Here is a 15620-nt window from a genome sequence, read left to right on the forward strand (position 1 = left end):
TTAAAAATGTAGGTCGAAGAAGTTGACAGAGGTGCAGAAAACACCATCTCATAAGCCTCGTTATCACACACAGAAGCTAAAAATGCCACAAGAACAATTTTTCAGTCCTAAAGTCTGTTAGTACTCCTCTCTTCCAAACTGCAGAATATATTAAGTAGGAAGCATAACTATAAGCTTACCACTCAAGAAGTAGCTTTGTGAAATTACCAGTTTTCCAAAACTGAACGCGAATTGTACACTCAATAGAAAAAGGAACACAACTATGACTTGTACGCCTACTTTTGCTGGCTTCATGAGTAAGAGTGAGCCTGTTTTACACATTCTTTGATGAGAACTTTCCAAAGAAAGTGAAATCACTGAGTTTCCATGTCAGTATGAAGGTTTAGCATTAAACTCAAGCAATGGGCTGCAAAAGCTAACTTAGACTATTTCTACTACTATACCGTTTCATCCAGTTTTACTTCTTTTTTTATGGCACAGAAAGAACATTTTCCAGGAACTTAACAAAGACTTAAATATTTTCTGTGCATTTCACTTCTTCCTGTCTGCAACCAAACTAGCATTCCATGTAGAAAAAGTATTATCTGCATATTAATCACTACTCATTTTTATGGTACCTTCCTATTTCTCACATTCACACCTGCAGAGGGTCCTCATTCTTCCAGTAGTATTTCCCTACATACACAATAGGCTCTGAGTTCTCCCAGTGAAGCAGTTTAATTTTTTAACTTCTCATGTTTCATTATTAGTCCTTAAGTATCTTCCTTCTTTGTCTACTGTCCCTAAACAGAAACGAGCTAGAAGGAGTACATATGACTAACTCCCTCAAGGACCTTTCCTTTCAAGAAGCATAAAACACTACATGAATAACCTGGCTCCAGATCCATGGCAAGATGTAAATGGGAAAATTCAACATCAGGTTGCAAAGGGGCAATTATAAGAAGCTTGTCTTCAAAGTCCACACAGACACATGCAAAAATAGACATAGATATTTGACCTATGTCTAAATAAGCATCTTCAATGAAAGCAGCAACATGACAAGACCAAACAAGAATTTAAGCAATGAAGAGGAACCACATTAAACAGGCCACTTTCACACTTGAGCTTTAGAACACCTGGTGCACTAACAAGTTAAAAAGAATGGATTGATGTTCAATAGCTACATACTCAAAAAAACAAGAGTATTTTTTAAATTGGTATTTCATTAGTTGTGCTGTACACAATTATGTAAAAAATATGAAATGATACACAATTCAAAAACATCATTTAAAGATCCATTACATAGTTTCTTCTACAACAGCTATTAATCTTTAGACAGCTCCTATAAAGATTTACTGCATTAAATCACATGAGGAAATAGGGAGCAATCCTGATTTACATTAAAATAGAGAAAAATGCAACAGCTCTGACATTTACCCAAGTTATCCTCAGGTACTTGGGCTCATCTCTTATTTCAGCAATGAAGTTGTTCAGAGAAAAACAGATCCTACACATCATATATAGATGTGTCTGCTTCCTGCCAAGTGAGCTCCCTGTCAAATCCTTTTGATGTCCCAACCTAATGTGTATTTTACCATGTATGATTATTGTGTTAGCTCAGAAACATGGGAGCAAAAGGGACAAAAGAAATAATGCCCTCCAAATTAAGGTAAAAACAACTGAACAAATATCACATTAATGATTTAATTCAGGCAGACGCACTTCATTCTTTGAACATTAACAACAGAAGCATACTGGTTTGAAGGAGAAAGGAAGGAGGCATGCACTTTTTATAACACTACACAATGTTCAGGTAATATTCACAATGTTCAGATAACATTAATCATCCAATTTGCCCATTTCTAAGTACACATGTATTTCATGGTTATAGAGCTTCTAATTTATTGTACATGAAATAACATTTTAAAACAAAAGAAATTTCTAATTTGTTACACATGATAAAAATAAACATTTCTACCCATACAGTTGTTCCTGAAACTGGGAAAATACTTGTACAGACGGTAAAGAAACAGACCTGCAACATGTTTCCCACTTGAAGCACTTTATATTTTTGTTTCCACAAGATGCAAAAGCTTAGCATTACTTTCTGTTTAGCCTACTACATTTATTTTTAACAAATCTCAATTTTTCTTTAATTTTACAAGTAATTCCTTTCTCATTCAAAATATTCTAGTGCAAATTTAACTTTTCAGTAGACACCAGTTCTTTTGGTGAATCAAAGCCTTTACACTCTTCAGAGTGTAAATACTCCTTTTAATACTCTTGCAATCAGGAAAGCAAGCAGTGACAGCAATGATCTTGTTAACTTTTTCTGAGTAAAAACAACCATCAGTCACTCTAATTCAGCAAATAATTCACCTGGGTTGGAGACTTTTGCTTTGCTTTCACCTTCAGTTCTGTATTTCCAAATTAGGACTGAACAATTTGCATGTTTACTTATCACCACAAGTAACACTTCTTAGATCGATACAAAGATAGCCTCCAAAGTACCAACTTTCACCGCTTTACATGAAAATTTGGAGTCCTCATATGTGATTTTAACTTTAACACGAACCACGAAACAGGAAACTGTAATGTTTTGTCTGAACACTATGTTACAAAACTTAACTCTAGACCCCATAGTACAAACTTCAACATACACTAATGTTTGAAAACTCAATAGGAGCCTTGTATTTCTCTACAGACATTTCAGGTTTTGGCAATCCTTTACAAACAATTATGCCTTTCTTGACAGCTACATAAGGGCAAAAGTAGCTTTGTATATACACAGTAAAGATATTCTAAAAAATTTGAGGCCAGTAAGAAATTGTCATTGAAAAAGAAAAATTCATTGTATCCTCTAACAGAATTAAAACTTAATTCATTAGAAATTGAAGAACTGTTTCTCATCTTAGACATTCCCCGTTCCCATACTGCAGATTCTTACTCTGACAATCTGGTATGGCTCCACAAAGGTCAGGGAAAGGCTTAGCTGAAGACCTATGGTTCACATGTGGATATAGGCAATGCAAGCTGTGCAACTGACAAAGCATGACCATTTGAACAAGGACTGACATTTGCATCAATTGGCCAAACAGTTCCCGTACTTTGCTTTAGTACAGTGAACAATTCACAGAAGCTATTCCCACAGGAAAACTTAATACACCTAAGTCACAGCAACAGTGTCTGAATTACAAACTACAGAAGCGTTAATTTATATGCAGAGTTAGGAAGAGAAGCAAGCCTCTTACACCACAAACAGTACATGTCTGCAGTTTATCATTTCAGCTAAACCAATACCAGTTTAAGGTGTCCTATCAAATGTCTACCTTCAAATTAAATGTATTTTATCTATATATAATAAAATAAGGTTGATACACAGTGTCTGACAAAAACACACTTTATCTACAGATTCTGATAGACAGCAAATCAAAATAATTCAAGCAACAAAATGCACTTTGTGGAAGTAGCTTATTTCACTGTGTAGGCTAAACGTATTTTGAGGAAGGATTACATTTTGTTTGGCAATTTATTTTATTGACAAAGCATATTTCATCAGATATTGCTTTGCATTTTGTAGACAAATGTATGTTGTCAAATACCCTATTTCCTTTGGTGGATGAAAAGTATTTTTCCACAGATTCTAAACATCTTTGGAGAGCACAATGGATTCCACACAACAGTAGGTTCTATGAAGGTGGTGGTGGGTTTTTTTATAAATTTCTTTTTAAAAGTGTGATTTTTTTTAAGAGTATGCCTGAAATATATTTTAAAATGGCTTTCAGTATTGGTATGTGAGTGACTGATCTGTCACAGTAATGAATAATGATTATAGGAAGGTTAAAAAAAATAAATCCATTATTTAAGTAACTTTGGGTTCTGTAATTTTAACTTATGCAGTAGTTTTACTGGAAATTTACCCTCAACTCAAAATAAGTATGAGGTCTTAGTGCAGTAACTGCACAACATTTGAAGACAATTACTTTTCATTACTTCCTTTCTGAAATATATTTTTTTTTGTTACAGGAGTACAGTGTCACTTTATCAGACAAAGAACACGTTCTAACCTAGTGACAGAACCTAGATCCAACCTCAGGGAATTATTTCAGGTTGTTCTTAGGCTAGTTTTAACAAATGAACAAACAAACAAGAAAATCCCAAAAAAGAAAAACTACCCTCCTGACCCTCCAAAAACTACTAAGAAACCACAGATTAAACAGTCCTTGCAAGAATATTGATTCAGTGAATTATATTAACATAGTTTTCATGCAGTTATGACAACAGTTCAGAAAAAAAAAAACAGATTTTGAATATTCAGTCCAGTTATTAACACCTTGATCATAACAAAAAATATTAACTTCACGTATATTTTCTCCTCTCTGTTACCAACTGTAACAATTTCAAGTTAAATCAGAATTGAACCTGAAACATGAAAATTTGTGTCTTATTCACATTAGCATTAAACTGACTGGGATTCATTCTTTGAATATCAAAAAAATATTCTTCATGAGAGTTCTGTCTTTAAAATCAACTTGTGGATAGACACTACGAAGAGCTGCAGAATTATCAGCTATTACCTTCAGGGGTAATTTCCCGAGAAGGTTAAAAAGGCACCCATTTGCTATGGAAGTATTTGAAAAGTTATATCCATTATACTTATATGGAAGCACTGCTGCTGAGAATGCCATCTTCGTCAAGCACCCTGCTTGCTATTTCTTTTTCACCCAGTGTTATTTTTGCACTCCACTTTAATGATAAAAGAATTAGTCATTTTCTTCTGTAATAAATTCTACCCTATGCAAGTACACAAACCCATGGACAGTAACAGATAGCTTGCACATGAAATCTAAACACAGAGCATGAAAGAAAATGTGCGGTTTAATCTGAAATACTCCATAGGAATCATCTACATGTATTTAGAAAGAGCACCAACATGTAAGAAATGATTTTCCAAAATCAAGGAAACACAGAGACAGCTGTTGCCCAGGGAAATTTTGCCTTTCAGTGAATGGTAAAGTGGGAAGAGGCAACAAGAGGAAAAAAATCCCTTTCATATTTGAAATGGCCGGATGGTCAGCAGAGAACACATCAGGTAACTGAAGTTCCTGCTCTTCCTAGCTCAAACCAACTTACACGTTTTCCACTTCGCAGTCATAACCATTCAGACATTCCTACAGAATTAGGGCATCCAGCAAATAACTGTACTGATGACTGAATTATTTCTCTGACAAAGTATTTTTTCACTGCCTGGTATGCAGCTATTGTGAAATTATTTACACCATCTCCTGCTTCCAAGAAAAGGCCTCCTGTTCCAACACTTCAGCTAGAAGAGAGTCAGAAGCTAACCTAATGAACGGTATGTGCAAGTGCACATGAAACACATGACCACAGATTTCACATACCCGTTCTAATTACTTTTATAGAATACGACACTGGCAGTAAGTTTACAAGTACTTAACTACTGTTATTTTATAGGATTGATATTTGTTTCACCTGGAATAAACTGAATAAACTCAACATTTGGGAATAACCATCTACTTTAGCAGCAAGCATCAGGCAGAACACCCTGCCTACGGAGGAGCAGATATCCATTGCAGCTGCCTGTGATTCCTCCCTGCCTACACAGCGAGACACCAGGGTTTGGTACTTTTGGAAGGCCCTTCCCTGCAACAATACCTGTCAGATTTGCAATGCCGTCCCTGACGGCTACTAATGAGGTCCCTTCTGAGGTCCTCCTGCAGGTACCTTTCCTCTTCCCCCATCCACAAAAGTTACAGGAGGATGAATACATAACGGTGCCAGTCTTCACTAAAGCCTCTCCCCTCCCAGCCTTCCCCACACCATCTTTCTTTGCTCACCTACAGCAACCTCACCCTGAGGAGCTCTGATAACCAGCTCCACTTTCAGCATATGATGGATACAAAGAGGAATCAGAAACGGTTTAATGTTTGTATTTTGGACTACTCTGCACATCTAACTTCAATGCAGATGGCTTCTACTACTGCTTTAGCAAAACCTAAGGGGGAGTATGGCCTGCTGTCTAAAACTCCCAGAGAAATGGCATTTGGGCAGCCTGCCCGTCTGTCTGATGTGCTGGCCAGTTAAAAGGATTACAGCCATAGCTCACTGCTCGCTGCTCCACCCAGCTCATCAGTTCTTCCATGGAGGAAGTTCTTAGTGTTCTTGGCCCTTATACATGCTCCAGATGGTTCTTTGGTAAAGCTTCTCAAAACCATTTTTGCCACCTACATGTGCCAGAAGTAGTTTCATGAAGAATTATTATTTTTAGGGTTGGAGAGAGACAAAGAAAAAGAAAACATCAGGGAGAGTACAAGCATGATTAAAGACTGTAACATAACAGTAGTCTTTACTTTTTCCTCCTCTAATTCAAAGTTTTGCTGATTCTTGGAGTAAAATTCAAGTCAAAGGCCTTCTTCCTGCTGTACACATACATACTATAGTCAGACAGCATTACAAATGATAAGAGAATATGCATAGCCGCCCAAAAAAAACCCAAAAAAACAACTGCACACAGAAGAAAATCTACAAGATACATATATACTTTGCAGAAGCATCCAAGAATACCTATTGTGTGGCTTCAGTGTGTAAATGCACTCAAAGAAGAATTTGGTACTACTGTGTAAAATGACTGACATTGCCATTCACTTCTTTGTGGAAAATAATCAAATTGGTAAAACACTCGCAGCTCCTCAGTAAATCCGCACTATTGCTTACCTTCTCATGCTTGACATGTTTGCTAGGGGATTTGAAATGTACAATCATGATCTTTCCAGGGACTGAGGTTAGGCTGGCCGTCATGTACAAAAGGCATAATATTCGCCTTTTATCCGTGTGGCTACACCTCTCCTCCTCAGACCAAGATGGTACACATACAGGTCTGGAATTAGAATTTGCTTGTGAAGAGCAAGGCAAACCCGGCATTGGGTACTTAGTCTTTTTGCACAGTGTCCATCATTAAGTGTTCTCATCATCCATCAGTGGATGCATCAACACCTACAAATTCCTTTTCTAAATAGCATACACTGCTGTAAGACCCTTGCTTGTTACTCTTGCTAGCCCTTCCTTGTTTAGCTCCAACTGAGCTTAAGCCTTTCCAATTTCACCCATCTGAACTTCTTTTTCCACCAACATTGTTACTAATCTCCACGTGATGAGCTCAGTAAGTTAACACTATCAATAAACAAGTTTCATGCTTTGCACTGGTTTTCAAGCACGTATGCAGGTCCATCCATGTGCAGTTAGCTCTAAAACACAGTCACTTGACCATGGTAACAGCAAAAGTCCTTCACTCTCAACACTGCAAAGGTAAGTCTGCTTCTCTTGGCTTCAAGGGACTAGTTCATATCCCCATTCTGCAGTCCTAGCTCACTTCTTTCTATATCTCACTTAAATATGCCGATTTCTTCTGGTTTAGGAATGCACTCTTAGCCACACAGGCAGAGATTATGGAACAGTAATCCCTTTTTAAACCAAAAAAACAGCTTTAAATTGAATTATAAAAAGCCACAGAAAAATATACAGTAATTTGAGAAAGAGAACCACTATAAACCAAGGTCCCTATTTTGATTTAACGATACTGTTTCATATTGTAGGTTGACATACGAAAATATATATTCGTAAGGTCATGCATATTTAGTCCTCTATGTTCAAGGCACACTCTTCACCAACTTTCTTTGAAGTTGCAAATTAATAAAACATTAGGTGCAACAACAATCCGCACATTGATACTAAGTATCTCCTAAATAAACCAGAAATAGTTAAGCTCACTCTTGTCTCTGTCATGCAGAAAATCACACAAGTGTACCATAAGACCTGATTATAGCTCACCTAACCAGCACAGGTTAACTAGATAGCTATATTTCAATTAAAGAAAAAAGCCAACTGTTGCATGTCTTATTATCACACTAAAACATCTTGGCAACAATTAATAGCTACCCAATTCATAGAAATTGCTTTCATTATTTTTGAAGCAGCTACTTTCTTTGAATGTAATGACTAAGAAAAAAGAAACAGATGTTTCTGTTGCTAAGGAGATTGAATAAAAAAAATGAGATAAAGCAAATATTTAGAATATTTTTTTTTAAAGAAAAGAAAAATTCCTTCCACTTGGATTTAACTACTTGCTTTATAACCAGCAGCACAGCCAGCCAGTGCATAACAAAACACCAGCGTGCTTCTTTTTTTGCATTGTGATTATTCTACTGCAATATATCCTGCATATTTATTCTGGGACAACATAGCATAACAAATGAAGATGCCTAGACACATACCCTAGCATCTCTACATCTTGAGTAGCTGCAGATGCTCATTGTCAAAAGCAGATATCTGCATAATAAGCTAGATTTCTGCTAAAGCGAGGGAAACTTCAACTGTCCATGAAATGTGCCACATTACAGTTATGACAAAGCTGATATTAAAAAATAAGAAGAGAGATGCGATCTTGTAAAACAAAAAATATCTCTACCAGTAGGCAGATTGTTTTAATGTACATGTTCACATTACTGTAATTAACCTCGTGTTGTACAAGCACAGACCAGATTGTCAGGAGGTATAAAAAGCTAGGTCAGTAAAGACCTGTATGAAGTAAAGCTGCTTCTGCTGTACATGCTCAAAAAGGCAAAGTTATGCCCATCTGCCAGTAAAACAGGTGAGCAGGTGCTAAGTTAAAAAAAAAAAAAAAATACCTCTTTCTACTGATTTTATAATACCAAAAATATAATTCTAAACTATGCTACTGAAACCCATACTTTGAAAGTCAGGTATATCTTGCTTTTCTATAATAGATCATGTAAGACAATGGTAGTCATAATGTTTTTCCATTTCAGGGCACTGTAAACCTACTAACATTATGAGAAATGTTTATGTAAATGACAAATTTGTATAAGGCACAGTGAAACTGAGAATAAGCAACAGCTTGAAGACAACTAGCAAACCACAGCCTTCCTTGTAAACAACTTCAAATTTTGAAGAAGGATAAAAGTGTCGAACAAAAATTATTTGTGCTATGAATCACCTTGCCTCATATACCTACTGGAATTGCAATGCTGATACAGCATGGCATAATCTTGTCACTCTCTGATGCCCTAGTGACATGTTTTTCTATTGCATTATTAGCACCCTTGGAAGACTCCCTATTACGCAAAACTGATTTATTCTTGCAAGGTATCTTGCTCACTCTAATACCTCCTTCCCTGCAGTCAACAGCAGCCATCTTCAAGATGACATCTGAGCCTGTTTTCAGGCTTATTGTAACTGATTCATGTCCCAGCTTCAGTGGCAAATATACATAGCTGTCAGATGGAGTACTGAAGGGGGTAGCTCTTCCCAATACCAAAATGTCTGTAAACGTTGAACATTTTGTTTTACTGCTGGGATGGCAGTTTAGCTCTATCTACTTCTGCTTTTTTTGTATAAAACTTGATTTTTGAAGATCCTATCCAAGCAGATGTAGCTTGCCGACTAAAAATTAACTTGTGATTTGATTTCAGACAGAGTCAGAACTGGAGTGTATTTTATAACAGGCATTTAAAGCCTAATGAGCCAGTTTATACCTGTTATTTCTATAAACATAAACAGTGCAAAGCAAAATCCTGGAAGAAAATATCTAGTCACACAAGAATCCCTTCTCCTAAAGACTTTTTTTATCATTTTGTTTAAATACACAAAAATAAGCTGTTCATAAGGCCAAAGGCACCAGCCTGGACTGCAATGAATGGAACAGAAATGCAGCAGCTTTATCCACTCATTCCTCACGTGTGCTCTATTCCACCAAAAACATTTATCAGACACCTACACAGTCACACTACCTCAAATTCCAGTCACAAAGTAATTAAAAACAGGGTTCCTTCCAAGAAGGATGCTGACTGCGAACCTTTTCCTTTTCACAAGGCAGCTCTGAAATATTTCAGGTCAAGTTTCATCATCAAACGTGAAGGGCTACATCATTCTTAAGCACATAGGATTCCTTCTGAAAGAACACCAAGTTTCCTAGTAAGAATTCAGAAACTTCAGTTTCCACAAAAATCTAGAATTGCTAGTACTGAGTTTTCAGTACAGGAAAGAATGGCTAAAACCAGAAATAAAGGGCAGATTACCAAGAGCACCGCAGCTAGGATTTTACATTTTCTTTCATGTCAGATACCCTTATTCAGTGCTTGTAGCAGGTTACACAGCAGTATTTCATAGGGCACCATCTGTGATGAGCTCTAACTCTTTTCTTTGGCCTCTCCAAGGACAGCCATAGAATGCCATTTCAGAGTTTCTAGCCAAGATCTCTCCATTTCAGCCTCACTTAAAGCAGTCAGACAGTTATCCTAATCTTTTCCTCAAGCTGGCATTCTAGGTCAGCCTGAGTATCTACAGCATTTTCTTCCCACCTTTTCACCCACAGTCTCATATTCCCATAGGCCAAAAATTTACAAATTTATAAATAAGAGTTTCCTTTTTAAAATTATGACATATATTAAAACCTGCCCTTAGTTAGAAAAATGAAAGGTTAAAGTTCAAAGATGTTTTGTTTTGAGTTTTTTCCCAGTCTCTTTTTTTAAACAGAAGCTCGTATCCCATTGAAGTATATGAATGATACAACCTCATGGCACAGGATGATTATTTTTAGTAAAATCTGTACCTGACTCCAACAGAATCCTTATGAAATACAAAATACTATCAGCATTTATCAACATTCAACATTGTATGCTACACAGTAATCAGTCAAAAATCCAGAATTTCAAACATCTAGTTCTTTGTAAGTACATTCTTACTTGAAATTTAGTGATAATTCTGTGGGTTTATACACTTAGTTTTTCTCATTACAGCCTCTCAATCTGAATACTTGTATCTAGAGTCCACTAAAAATATTTTAAGATACAGGTTTGGCTGTTGTGTTTTTTTTTTTGGCAAATCATCCTAGACTTACTGTTCTGCTTGAATTATTCCCATCTTCCATACATCTGACAGAGGCCTGAATTTATCCAAAATAAGATTCAATTTCCCATCTATTCATGCAGGACTTGAGAAATGACAGCGTTTCATTTATTTCCTCAAATCAAATCTTGGGTCTTAAGAAATGCTGCCAAATAAATTTCTCTCCCAAGAAGTATTTTTGCAGTGCTAAGGCCAATGTGTGGGCATGTGTCCTGATAAGTTTAAAGTTGCTCCTAAAACTAAACAGGTTAAACCTCACTAATATTCTACTAAACTCCATAACAGACAGAAATGTAAATAAATACTGCCTCATCTCCCACTAAATTCATTTTAGTAGAACAATTATTTTGTCATATGGCATAATTTACAAAAGCATGGGTAACATCTTAATTCCAATTCTGTAATCATCATTCATATTACAACAATCCATTTTAATTGAATATATATCCTTGCTCTTTCATCATGCTGAACTACTGCTTGTAATTCCAGGAAACGTCTATTTTACTGGATTCATTAAAAAAAACAACCCCAAACCAAAACAATTTTCCAATGTACTGTTTCTTATTTGGGGTACAGATTTTAGGCAAAGGGTGAAGAATGGAATAACAACACTGTAGGAATACTGATTTATCGGTAAGTTTATAATTTAGAGTAATTCACTCTTAAGTAAGTTTTATGCTTACACAGGATGGTATTCTGCCTTTGCTGCCAAAATAGTTCCGCAGAAAAAAAAAGGTCAATAGCAGAAGTTGCATTGGTTTTGTGGTTCCATTTCTGAGTGCAAATATTTTATTTATCAAGCTCTGATTGTGAGTTTGCTGCTTAGAAAATAAAAGGCAACTATTCAAAAACACAAGTATAGAAAAAAAATCAATGGAAAGGAAATAATTTGCTTTAGGAAAGTATAACAGCATACTTAAAAACAAAATTGTTTACAACACTACATATTTAGAGAATATAGACTTTCCCCTCACATCTATTGACTACTATTTCAGCCAAATGATATCTTGTATCTTTAAAGATACAAAGAAATGCACTTATGCAATCTGATGGAAGTGAATCCATTCAATGGAAGCAGAGTCTGAGGGTTTGTGCAAGGGGTGTTTTCTAGTGGTTGCATTTTGGTTTGGGGTTTGGTTGGTTGGATGGGTTTTTTTGGTTGGTTTTTTCATTTATTTTTATTAAAGTGAACAATTATGAACAGCAATAAGCACAAGCACACTAGAAATTCCTGTTAACTCTCACTGAAGGTACCTCCCAGGAGCTGGCCAGAACATATTGCAGAATAGGAAGGTACGTGTGGGCTGGCACAAGTGGCCCTGGAACTTGGCAGAAACCAGGCAAACAAGTCTTTGATACATAGGCTCAAACCCAGAGCATTAGTGTTGGTGATTGATGCTGTCACTTAGAAGAAGATCCATGAACGTTTCATAACATTCTGTATACTTCTGTTCCCTCTAAAAATAATTGGAAACTAACAAATCAAACATGGCAGAGAGGCACATAAGCCTGATAGTAAAAAGATAGTTACTTCAGCAACTTTTTCAGGTAGTTTTGATTCTGCATACCAACGTGAGTTTATAGGTGGCTTTCAAACCATACAGAATATGTTTGGTTTTTTAATGCAGAGTGGCAGCCCTAAAAGTGCAAAAGATTTTGCACCCTCCAGACCCAGGACTAGAGCACTGAAGATGGCTGTGATTGACAGGCTGTTTTCTGCCCGCTCCCACAGAAGAAGAGAATTTACAGTCAAGGTGTGTAAAACTAAGAAACTGACTCTTCCCTTGAGGAAAAGTCCAGGATGGTTTTGTTCAAGAAGTTAAACTTTTTTTTTTTCTTTAACGTAGTTACTTTCTAAAGGCTTTGATCCACCATGATGGGATGATAGCAGCCTTAGTTGAAAAGGAAAAAAATAAAGCCCCAAAACAAAAAGCAAACCTAACAAATATGCTGAAATATTGACAGCATCGGCCCCTGAACAACACAGAAGATGCTGGAGAAGGACACAATGGAGGGAAATGAGTCTCAATATTTGTTTGGAAACTGATGGCAAATCTCTGTCAGTTGTGTAAAGAAAAAAATCAAAGGGCAGGGCTCAGAGGCTGGGCAAACAGCACAAAAGGAGAGTAACTGAGAAGTTAACAGCACTTTTTCATCACAGCAGTAAATCCACAGGAACACAGATTTAATGAGGAAAGCGGACGGTACTGGTTGATCCCTGCATAGTCAACTCCAGAGCCTATAACAAGCTGAAAACAAGAGATGCCAGTGGCACCTGGGACAGAACTCAGGACAAACTCCCAACCCCAAACCCACAGCTAAGGAAAATTCATTGTGGCATGTAAAGACAGAACATCTCCCAAAACCCCTAAGCCCCCCCAAATAAAACCGCACAACAGCTGAAGCAATATACTGTGTGTGATCTTCTTATGGTACTTATGTTCTTCCCCCAGCCTGGAGGTCTGTGAGGACTCCTGTCTAAGCTGGAGGAATTGGTGGAAATCCTCATAAGTAATGACTTCCCTGCTACTGAAGGAAGGCTCTGCTCCTAACGGACATCTCTGCATTAAACTCTCTTCTCCTAGCATGTGTCTTGACTCCAATCAAACCCACAGGTAACTGCCACAGCCATATGTGAAGGGGAGCAGTAAGAAGGATTTTTTTTTTTTCCTCAGTACCTGAAAATCCTTCCTGGCCTCAATATTTTCCAGAGCAATGTAAAAAAGCAATACACAGGATCTAGCCACCATTATGAAAGGTTTAAATGGACACATTCTCAACCTCAGTTACTGCAGGGAATTATGAATGCAATTTTACATTCAGCTTTACTCCTGACCTGCTGTCTGACCTTGGGAGATCACTTGGTGTTACTCAGGTTCCCTCATAAAAAATAGGCAAGAAAACCAAACAAACTAAGACTACAGCAGGGGATTTGAGGTTGAGCTATCACGGTGTTTTGAAATTTTCACTGAGGACCTAATTCTGCAACCTTTTCCTGACAAACTGCAGTTGAGATACAGAGCAAAAGCAAGAGCTTCTAGACCAACACCTTTTATCACTTAATGTTTGTTCTGCACAAATTTGGTATGAGAAGTACTTGTCAATTTGTTCTTTAACTATTTGAAGATGGGCTACAAAGATACCTTAAAACAAATACATGAACTTTTACATAAAGTATATAGATACATTTCTAAAAGTAAAAACAGTTTTCAGGAATCTCCTGTTTCATTTTTCTAATTATACAGAATGGGTAGAAAACTGTCATGAAACTCAGACTTGTAAGAAAAAAAACCCAAAAAACAACAACCCAAAACCACAAAAATAACTCCACAATCCCACTGGATTTTCTTTCCCAATATGCAGCATTTCTGTTTTCCTCATTTTAATTTTCTTATACTACATACATTTTGAAAAGTCAAAGATTCAGGCACTCAGAACAATTTACTTTATACCTAAGGAGCACAGATCTTAGTGGTCTAAAACTTGAAGAAACACGGAGTCATGGGGTCAGAAAGTAACATTTTAGCAGAAAATATATAATGACAACCAACTGACCCACTGCTAACAATGCAAAATAATGTGTTGATTTTTTTCAGCGTGAGTGAAAATTCCTTTGGAATTCAGTGCTTGCCATACCTAAACCCCACAATTTTGCCATGCTTTGAAAGGTATGTGATACAGTTTAGAATGTTAGCTTAAACCAACTCTAATTAAATGATTTATTTTACAAGAGACACAATCTAGAAGTACTTTCTTAAGAAATACTGCCACTGAATTAAATGGCTTGAGTAAGAGTTCTCAGATCTATCACAAATATTTACCTGTATTCAGTAAAATCAATATCCACAAGAAAATAAAAAGCTCAAAATTATTTTTTTAAAAAGTGTCAAATTTTCATGGGAATCTATCAAATGAAGGTTATATTTCCTTTACCCTTGAGCTACTACTAAGCAAGGCAGCCTACTTCTCTTCTGGACACACTGGGATAAGTGTGTTGCTCTATGCAATTACATGAATTCCCAGGGCATATGTACAACATTTAATTAAATTATGGGGTGTCTTGTGAGCATTCTGTCCAGCAGTTAGAGGTACCACAAAAGAACAGCTAATTTGAAAAGTGGTTCTCTCCATCTTTTTCTTTGCACAGCATATATTATAGGGTATGCAAATGTACAACATTATGATATGCAGCCATTCATAAAAACAGTGTTTGTTAAGAATCTGAGAAGACCCACTTGAGTGAGGAAAATTTTGATGCCAGAAGCAATACATTCCGAAGATCCTCATTTGATCCTGAATTTGTCAGGGTGGGCAACTCCAGCAAATGAAAATCCATATAGGTAGGAAAAGGCCTATTTCTTTTAGTGCAGCATTCTGAAGTAATTCAGTTGGGCTGGAAAAGGCTGAAGTAGATTCTGTAAAGGAAAGTGCTGAGACAAATTGCTTTCCTCTACAGAAACACTTTCCTGCAGAGATCTTTCAAGGCATTTTTCAAGCATAGATGGAAGCACTTCGGACGACAATATAAACACATCTCAGAGCAAAACAACATACAAGTTGTGACTACTCACTGAAAAGGGAGGTCAGCAACGCTCTATTTTGCAGTCGTTATGGGTCGAGTCTTTAGCTCATCAGGTGAGAGAATTCTTAATGTGTTGGGCAATGAAAAGCAAGAAGGATCTGTCAAAGGAAAAAAA

The 15620-nt window shown here is 36.7% G+C and overlaps 1 protein-coding gene across 16 annotated transcripts in view; it reads right to left on the reverse strand.

Moving 5' to 3' along the window:
* The window catches only part of TENM2 (teneurin transmembrane protein 2), a 1028597-nt gene that overhangs the window by 624810 nt on the left and 388167 nt on the right, over nucleotides 1-15620 (reverse strand). For all 16 annotated transcript variants that reach the window (XM_080399947.1, XM_080399949.1, XM_080399942.1 and 13 more), the window contains one exon: nucleotides 15495-15603. The gene's annotated coding sequence lies outside the window, so the exon portion shown is untranslated. The remainder of the gene's footprint in view (nucleotides 1-15494; nucleotides 15604-15620) is intronic.

The sequence above is a fragment of the Falco punctatus genome (genome assembly GCF_963210335.1).
Source record: "Falco punctatus genome assembly, chromosome: 8".
NCBI lineage: Eukaryota > Metazoa > Chordata > Aves > Falconiformes > Falconidae > Falco > Falco punctatus.